General features: G+C 36.8%; 1 long non-coding RNA gene across 1 annotated transcript; it reads left to right on the top strand.

The window, feature by feature from the left end:
* The first annotated feature begins 256 nt into the window (after positions 1-256).
* Positions 257-5,571, top strand: LOC103721524. Its single transcript, XR_005512333.1, has 3 exons — positions 257-322; positions 3,498-3,572; positions 5,376-5,571. It is a non-coding gene; the product is annotated as an uncharacterized LOC103721524 (long non-coding RNA).
* The last annotated feature ends 1,780 nt before the right edge of the window (positions 5,572-7,351 follow it).

The raw sequence follows: 7,351 nt of genomic DNA on the forward strand, positions 1-7,351 counted from the left end.
GTAGAACAAATGTCACTATGCACGCCTCCTTCCCTTTGGTCCCGGTCCTATAAATATACTCAAGGGAGCTCTCAATTTCTTTCCGCTCCAGTTTCGTTCTTTCTCCCATCTCCGTCATTCTTTCTCAGCGGTTCTTTCTTGGCTCCAGGGAGGGGGGAGGGGGGAGGGATAGGGAGGGAGCGAGGGAAGGAGAGAGAGGGTTAGGGTTTCAGGTTATGGGATTGGAGCGATGTCGGGTGACAAGCCGCCGGTGGAGCTATGCAAGGGCGTCAATGGCCTCGACAAGGTCGTGCTGAGAGAGGTTAAGGGGAGTTCGGCCGAGGTTCGCTTCGTCTCCTTATAATCCCTCTCTCGATCTGTTATTTTTGTTTCTTTCTAGTTCATTCATAAAGTCTCGAAGGAAACTTATCTGGAACGAGAGATCATCTCTTGCATAGGAATTTTGACTCGTTTCTTGTAGTTCTTTACAGTAGTGTTGGATCTGATTCATTAGTCTGGATCTGATGCAGTTTTGTGAATTTTTGCGAGTTTCTCATGAATCTTGTGGTATTCTTGGTTTGATTCTTGGTTCAGTAGCTGCGGATAACATGATTCCAAGAAATTGTAGATACTTTGCCCACCTTCTGTTTTCAAGCAATTCTTGATTTTTTTTTTCTTTCACTTCACCCGCTTCTTGAAAAAGAGAATGGCATGTGTCTAATTGTGAAATTGGATGTGAAATTCTTTCGGCTCTATCGAGTATTGTGGATTTGATGCCCATTGGATCAGTTGGTTAGGACATTTTCTTCACGCATGTGGAGTAGTTGAACAAAATTAACTGCAGCGGAGTCTGTTGCGTGCGCATAGTTCGGTCTTGAGTTCTTGATGTCTCTGTGAAACAGCTCCCCAGGTCAGAATTTCTTGATCTATAGATTAGAAGTTTATCACGAACACTCTTGATTAGTCTCTTATCTCTTGGTCCAAGGAAAAGAAGAACTTTAGGAAGAAAGTTAATCTTCTGTTTAAGTTGAAGGATGAGATCTTGAGTACCTCAGTCCTTTTGAGGTGGTTATATAACAGTTCGCATGGCTTAGATCCAAAAGGAAAAAAAAAAGTGCATAGGGGGAAGATAGTCAAATTTAGCTGATATACAATGATAAATCAATTTTGGGGTACGGTTTTTTTGGTCTGGAACATCTTACATATGCTTTCAAATCGCAAGTTTCTTTTTGTATATAATTTTCTGTTTTCATTTCCTTGTTTAAACTTCATTGATTCATACTGCATAGTTTCGTCTGATTATTTTTCATGCATGCTTCTTTGGTTTTTTTGCCAAGGTAAAGTTGGGAATTGGAGATTAGAACATCAATGATAACACTCGTAAGTATTTCTTTTAGGTTTAGGCATAAGTAACTGAAAAAAAGCACAAATTAATGTTTATCAAATGTTGGCGTGATGAGAAAATTGTGAAATATGCTTAAGAATTTGGATATTTTTCTGGCATCATACTCTAGGAATTATTTTGCTTCCGTGTGTGTGTGTGTGTGTGTGTGTCTATATATATATATATATATATATATGATATTTCTAAGTTATTAGTAGAAATAATTATATGCAATTTTAAGGATTGCATGGAATTTGGGGATAATTTTCTACAAGAAAGTAAGGAAAACAAATATCAGTGAGTAAGAAATGCATGATTAGAGTTTGATGTGTGATATGATAAGAGGCCTCTTTGGGTTGTTAAAGGATAGGTTCTTGTGGCTTATAATGCTAGGTTTCCAGAAAATTCATGTTTTAACAGTCTGGGACAACAAGTAGCAGGAAATGGAATAGATTTAGAGGATTCCTTTATTCTAGGTTGAAGATAGCTAGGAGGGATTAAGAGGTTAAATCTGTGTCAGAGGAAACAGATATTTTTCAGTCTATTTACTCTATTTACATATATATGTTGGAAAGTGGGACAAATCTGATCACTGATCTTCAAAGGCAATGAAAGGGAAGATAGATATTCAGAGGCAAGTGAGAGATGCAGTTGACATCCCGAACTTATAAAAATAGATTGGTTATTTTTAACAGCTGGTTTAGCTGTGTATATTGGCCGGTATGATCATGCACCAAAGTAGACATTTGGTTTTGTAAGAGAGAAAGGGCTATACAGGGAAAAAATGAGGAAGAAGTTGAAGAGGAGATGAAATAAAAGAGAAAGCAGCAATCAAATCTTTAAAATATCTTCATTTTAGGGCTGTTTGGAGCCCTATAGTTGAAGTATCACTGTAACTTAAGTCGCGTTGCTACTTTAAACTATGGGTAGTTGACTTATAAATAAGCTCGCTTCTTGTATTTGGAGGAGAGTTTTGAAAAAAAGACAAGCATCTCTGACATACATTCCGCTCGAACATGTTGTGAGCGGATGTTAGGTCAAAGCACTCGACATACATGGAGATAAAGGTGTTCTAGATGAAGAGATCGTTGTTGAAGCTGTTGGTGGCGAGGGTCGGGGCATGGACCTTGATGAACATGGGGGGCAGCTGGTGATGGTAGAGGCCTTGAGAAGGGTGGAGAAGGGGAATGAGAGGGGCAGAGCTGCGGTGTGGAGTAGAGGCATCGCATGGCGGTATAAAGGTGGAGCGATGGCAGTGGCAAAGGAGGAGGTGGCGGCGTGGAGGACAAGGGGAAAGAGAAAGTTGATGAACATGGGGGGCAGCTGGTGATGGTGGAGGCCTTGAGAAGGGTGGAGAAGGGGAATGAGAGGGGCAGAGCTGCGGTGTGGAGTAGAGGCATCGCATGGCGGTATAAAGGTGGAGCGATGGCAGTGGCAAAGGAGGAGGTTGCGGCGTGGAGGACAAGGGAAGAGAGAAAGTTCCCTTTATTTTAGTTAAGATACCTATTCGAGTGATTGCAACTAACCCTGCGGTCATTTTGATTATGAGTTGCCTACCACAAGATAGCTCTGATTTGTGGTCCAACGAGTAACTCGACATGCTGTGCAATTTGAATTGCAGGTATCGAAACAAGCAGGCTGGCTTCACTTGCACTTGAGTTGCATGTGGCTCCAGTTACATGACTCCAAACAGCCTCTTAACTTAGATCTACCTACATGATAGTTATCTTCTCCTCTTTATGGGATCTAAGAGCATACAATCTATTAATATATAGGAAGCTCTCCTAGAAAAGAAAAGACTATAAAATGTAGAAAGTTCATATTGTAGTTTTTAAAATGCTCATATCTTATTACATCTAGTCAAGGTATGAGAATAATTCTTTTCCATCATCATCTTAAATCTCACAAAATTGTAAATCCTGCCCCCTCTTCTTAAAAAGGTTTGCCAAAAGTAGGTCTGCTATTTTGATGTACGAGAGTCATTCCTTTCAAATTAGGGGGAAAAAACCAATGAAAGGCTTAATGGAAAAGATGGCCGGAGCAAATCCTTTTCGCAGTCTGTTGCAGCATAGTGCATTATTAAACAAAGATTTTCTGGTGATTGTCCCCATTTTGTTATTTGTTTTATCTGCAGGTGTACCTATATGGCGGTCAAGTGACATCTTGGAAAAACGACCATGGGGAGGAGTTGCTTTTTGTCAGCAGTAAGGTATCAAAATCATTTACAGTACTTAATTGGTCTTAAGGTGCAAGGTTTTTTGACTAGATAACATCACCTCAAATCACATAATCCTTTGTAAGAACCATTTGATTGATAGAATTATTAATAAACTTTGATTAGAGAAATCAAATGACCCTAACGTCATAGGGTAATTTTATGCTTGTTTGAGTTATCACAAGTTATTCAAAGGGTGTTATCTTTTAACAGTTTCTTTGTATCATCTGACTTCTTTGTTCTTGTTAAGTTCTTTGTTTTTTTGGCAATCTTAAGTGCACTTGAACAAAATTCTCTCACATTCCTTTCCTTAACTTGAAAACTGCATTAACTAAAGCAAGGAACACTAGATTATGCATGATTGGAATTGCTCATGGTAAAGAATTTATGCAAGCTTGTGTGACAAAACAAATGACAAAAAAATGATGAAAAAAGAAGAGGATATCTGCAATGAGTTTGAGAAAACACATACATACACACACAGAGACAATAGAAGAAGAGGAGGCAAATGACTAACAGAAAACTGAAGTATCAAAATTCCATGACAACTTGAGCATGGCCAAGGAACTTGGCCTTGACTTCCAGCTAAGTGGCTAACAGTCGATTTCTGAGGCGGTGAATTTCCAAGGTCTGCTCTCATGGTTCAATTCAAGAGCAGGGTTTTTTTTCCAGCTCTTTGATTTATACATAAAGTTTTCTTCTTTCTAACTTGTGTACACTATAGAAGGAACCTAATTGATTACCATTTGGTTGATGAGAAACTAGACTATTGTGCCACCTTGGTGAAAAACTAGACTATTGTGTCACTTGGTACAATTTTATGGGTCAGGTTTAACATATTGACAGGAGTTAAATTAAATTGCATGGTGCTTAAAGGTCACACTTTTATCTAAATCTAGACGTATGATTCATTTCATGCATGGTTTATCGTATATAGATCTACAATCAGGTTTTTAGCCAGTTTACCATTGCTCGTAGTATTCAAGTATTATAATACATTTATCCCTTGTTTTCTGTCATATGGCCTTGTTGATATCACTAAGAAAAAGCCAATGTAATATTCGGTGATGACTCCAGAATAGTTTACTTTGATAGTTCTGATTTTTTTAGAAACTTCCATGAATGATATGCATCATCAGTCACTAAAGGGGTTAAAAACTATATTAGTACAATTTGTATAATATCCTCTGAGCTACATGATATGTTGTAGGCTGTATATTGATTAAATTTTGAGATTTTTGCAGCTCTAAATGTCACTGTCTCTCTCTTTTTAAAGCAAATTTTAACTCATATAGCTACCTTTTCATTTTTTTTCCATATGTTGCTTTCTCTTATCAGTAACTAAAATAGGCTCTTCCTTTTATTTATTTCTATCTCTTTGTATGTATATGTATATGTATTTATGTATGTTTATATGCTTATGTAATGTATCATGAGCAGCATCTTTTCTACATTTTTGGAAGCTTTTTGCAGCTCTAAATGTCACTGTCTCTCTCTTTTTAAGCAAATTTAACTCATATAGCTTCCTTTTCATTTTTTTTCCATATGTTGTTTTCTCTTATCAGTAACTAAAATAGGCTCTTCCTTTTATTTATTTCTATCTCTTTGTATGTATATGTATATGTATTTACTTATGTTTATATGCTTATGTAATGTATTATGAGCAGCATCTTTTCTAAATTTTTGGAAGGTTTTTTTTTATATATATGAATTCATTTCCAATTTAGCAGCAGCTTTTGCATATTCAATGGGACCTGTATAGAACATTTTTTCTTGTCATGTTGCTACTTGCTGCAGTATCCTACCATGTATTAGAGATGAGCTTCAATGTTAATGTTCTTGTCACATAAGTGGCCTTTTCTTCTTTTTGTAATGGTTGACATCAAGGGATGGTGGGGTGGCCCTTCTCCAGTCATTTTATATGTTCGTTAATAATAGTTGTTTTCTTTTACTTATAATCTTTTATTAATCATGTTTTGCGTTTTCTTTGTTCTTTATAGGCAATTTTCAAGCCTCCAAAAGCTATACGTGGGGGCATCCCAATATGCTTTCCTCAAGTATGATTTTTACTGATTGTAAGCATTTTTCTGTCATGCTTTGCTGGATTTTATTCATTTTCATCACCTAATTTTGCTGCAAATGCAGTTTTCAAACAATGGACCTCTTGAACAGCATGGGTTTGCAAGGAACAGGTTCTGGGAGTATTGACTCTGACCCACCCCCTTTCCCAACAAATAGCACTAATAAGCTTTTGTTGATTTAATTCTCAAAACATCTGAAGAGGATTTGAGGATCTGGCCCCACAGGTATTTTATCCAGTAATCGAACATCTAGACTTGCGCTATTTGTGATATTGCAGTAATGCTGTCAATTATTTTGTTCCATTGTTATCATGTTAATTGCATTTTTGGATTACATGTTTTTTATACATCTGAGGTTTGATGAATCAACATGGCCAACTTTATGTCATTGCAGTTATGAATTTCGTCTACGGGTTACTCTGGGACCTGGAGGAGATCTCATGCTGACATCTCGCATAAGAAATACTAATAATGATGGAAAGCCATTCTCCTTCAGCATTTGCATACCACACTTATTTTTCTGTTTCTGATATCAGGTTTGTCCTTCAACTTTGTGAGCTTATGTGTACTTGAGGATTACGTGTTATGTTACCAATTTAGTTACCTTGTGATCGGGTGCATTTCACAAACTTGAGTTTTTTTTATATTAATTATGCATGATACTGAGTCTTCTTGTCATATTGTATAATTTTGCGTTAGGTAACCAAGCCAAAAATACTAATAATAGCGTATCAGCAATGACGTTTGTGTGCTATTGTTGGTTCTGTGGCTATCTTATATGCATGAGGAATTCAACTCCTAATATATTTCAGTTATTTGCTGCAATGTTGAACCTGGACAAGCAGTCTTCTTTGGATCAATATTGGTGGGGATGGATACAGATTTGTCTCGCTGCCTGCATGTGCTCTGCTTGACCATTGTTATTTAGCTGTAGGAGTTATCATGTATTTTAATCCATGTTAGGGTATTCAATATTATTTGTATATCATGTCTGTGCAAACCTTCTTATTCTTAGAATTATCTTCATCCATGTAATTTTTTTCTTTGTATTTTTTCCTCTTTAACTTTTCCTGCAAGTCAGACAGTTACTATGCTTGTGGATGCTGTCAACTTGAACAATGATGCTTTTTTTTTTTGCACAGTGTTCTGTTTTTTTTTTTCTTTTCAGAAGTGAGTTAGACCATAAAATGAATCTCATCAATTCCAAAACTATTTGGAGGCATACAGTGATTTTACACTTTACCTTCAAACCTAGGGTACTGGTTAAGGGTGACACGTTGAGACTGAAAAGAAAGAATCCAACATAATCTAGTGGAATCTTGCAATTAGTAATGTCTGGCATAAAAATTTTATATAAGGGGAATCTATCTACATAGTAGCTAGAGTGCTTGAGGTAAGGTAATGTATGCTTGTATAATAAAGGTTGTCTTTATGTTGATTAGGTAATTAGTGCAATTTCTTGATTCAAGAAATCATAAAGGTCTAGGGAAGCTATTAATGTCTCATAGAGGCAAAAGTGACTAGGAAAAAAATGGAGTTATTTATCTTTTGTTTTCCTCTTCCAGGCACATTGATGTGGGACAATCTTGGAGAAGGGATGTATATCAGGGTTGGCATAGGGTCAAAGCCAATAGGTTGCTGAAGTTTAGATCTGAGTTTTGAACAAATTGACTGTGGAAGTTGGATTTCAAT

This window comes from Phoenix dactylifera, chromosome 7, assembly GCF_009389715.1.
Source record: "Phoenix dactylifera cultivar Barhee BC4 chromosome 7, palm_55x_up_171113_PBpolish2nd_filt_p, whole genome shotgun sequence".
Taxonomy (NCBI): Eukaryota; Viridiplantae; Streptophyta; class Magnoliopsida; order Arecales; family Arecaceae; genus Phoenix; species Phoenix dactylifera.